A 2,369-nucleotide genomic window follows, 5' to 3' on the forward strand; every position below is an offset into this window, starting at 1 on the left:
AAAACTTATGAATAAAACGAACATACAAATCTCTTTGTTCACGCTAAAAAGCCATAACAAATTACGTTTCCCAATTGATATTTGCATTCTCTGTTAACAAGCTCTTGCCACGCTAAAAAGCCATAACATAAACTCTTTAAATTGATCTTTGGATTCTTACGTATTCTGGTATTGAAGACCAAAAATAAAGATAAAAGAAAACAAATAAAGAAACCAAAGGAGCTTTTATAATAAAAAAGCCACCGTGTTACTGTTTATTATGCAATCAAAATCAAAACAAACAAACACTAATACACATTAAGGTTGGTTGCAGAATAGCTTTAGCCTCAAATGCATGCATTCTGTACAGATACAATATAAGCAACAAAAGTACTTTATTTTATGATTTAAAAAACCTTAAACCAAATACAAAGGCAGATGCACTTTATCGGAACTACGATCGTCATTTGATTCATTTGTTCCTCCTACAAAAATAAAGCATATGAAAACAACCAGAATCATGCTTGAAGACGGGGTTACCATGTTTATATTTCTGAAGAACAGATTCAAACGATTAGGTTGATTCCAGTACCTGCGACACCCAGATGATGATGATCATAATCAAGAAAACGAAACATGATTAGGCTTACATAAAAGATTTTAACGTGCATAGATGTAATCACTTACCAGATTCGTGGTCGATTTGAAACTGTCACAGAAATTGGAAAATTCTTCCTAGAACATCTGGTATTGAACATAAGCTAGAACTATGGCTTCCCCTTTTCGCGAAAAAATAATTACAATTCAAATTTTTAAATCTATCTTCTTACAGATAATAAAATCATCATCAAAAACTGAAAACAATATCATAACCACCTCTAAAAATAAACTAGAAAATATCTAGTCATTTTCACATCTGAATAAACGTGTAAAACTAATATTCAATAATAACTTATACAGCAAGAATATGTTACTCTTTATCATAGCAAAATAAGAAACAACACTGAAACAAGTAACCCTAAATAAAATTCATATCAAACAATTAAAATTAAGTAGAATAAACGGTGCATGCAATCAATTAACCAAAAGACAACATGCAATCATCAATTAAAAACGGCATAATGAATATGTTTACCTAACAATTCGAAGCATGAAACTGAAACTTCAACCTCATTGCGGTGTAGAACAGTAGGAAAACTGAGAAGCAAACCCTAGAAAAAGAGATTGATGACGAACACAAACGATTGAAGTAGAAAAAAAAAATCAGTGTGTTGAATTAGGGTTACATATGAAGAACAAGAAGAAGAGGAAGAGTAGTCGGTGTTATCTGGTTTCGGGTGACTGAATGCAGAGGAAACAAGTACCACCCCAAAACTCAAAACGTAATTAAAAATTAAACATTTTTTTTCTTTTTCATCAAGGGATAGGGATTAGATTATGCTACCAAAATCATCACTCGAAACCGGATAACACCGACTACTAAGATTAACATGCGTGGTGCAAATGAAAGGGTAGATGGGTGATGGAAATGATGAACATGAGGTTATATAGAAGTTAATAATTAACAAATATTAACTTAAGTCATTGATTGTGTGATTAATACATGTGTGATTAATACATGTCGGTTACGAAATGGAGTGTGCGACTTGTGAAGTTCTTCGAATTTATATTCAAGTGGAGGGTTCAAATGAGAATAATTTTTTTGTAAGAAGAAAAAAGAAAGTTTCAACCAATAAAAATGCTTCATTTTACTTCATTTAATATTTGCATTTAATTTTAATATAAGGGTATATTGGAAAACTTACATAAATCATTAATTTATATTCTTCCCCTTTAAAAACTAACTAAATTAAATTTGTAACTCATTTTCAAAATACATACTTTTTCCAAATTAAAAAAACAACTTAATTTAAAGTGTAGAATAAATTACTAGTTGTGTAGGATAAATTACGAGTTGTGTAGGATATATTTCGAGGTGTGTAGGATAAATTTTGACTGTGTAGGATAAAATTCTATTATGTGTAGGGTATATGTAAGAAAATTTTGATATGTGTAGCTTTGTATATTATATGTAGTATAATTAATGATTTGTTTACTAATTAATTAAAGAGAGAAAAAAATTAATGATATGAGTTACAAACGAAATAGTATTTTACTAATATGTCATTTCTTCTTTTTCTTCTCACATTAAATTTGTTCTCAAATGAACATTCCCCAATTAATTGTGATTAAATTTTCATTTGTTAAATTTTTTTAATATTAATGTATAAATACTATTTTACCCCTCAATTTTGTTAATTTGTTGTATTGTATGCATAACATATTGTAATTACTTAAATTTTACAGGCACCCTTGTCAAATGCTTTATAATATAGTATAGATAGTATGCC

At 29.0% G+C, this 2,369-nt stretch overlaps 1 long non-coding RNA gene across 1 annotated transcript; it reads right to left on the reverse strand.

Annotated features, from left to right (window-relative positions):
- Nucleotides 1–205: 205 nt before the first annotated feature.
- Nucleotides 206–767, reverse strand: LOC118492375. The gene is made up of 2 exons (XR_004893467.1): nt 667–767; nt 206–571 (listed from the first exon to the last, which is right to left on the reverse strand). It is a non-coding gene; the product is annotated as an uncharacterized LOC118492375 (long non-coding RNA).
- Nucleotides 768–2,369: the final 1,602 nt, after the last annotated feature.

The sequence above is a fragment of the Helianthus annuus genome, chromosome 5, assembly GCF_002127325.2.
Source record: "Helianthus annuus cultivar XRQ/B chromosome 5, HanXRQr2.0-SUNRISE, whole genome shotgun sequence".
Lineage (NCBI taxonomy): Eukaryota > Viridiplantae > Streptophyta > Magnoliopsida > Asterales > Asteraceae > Helianthus > Helianthus annuus.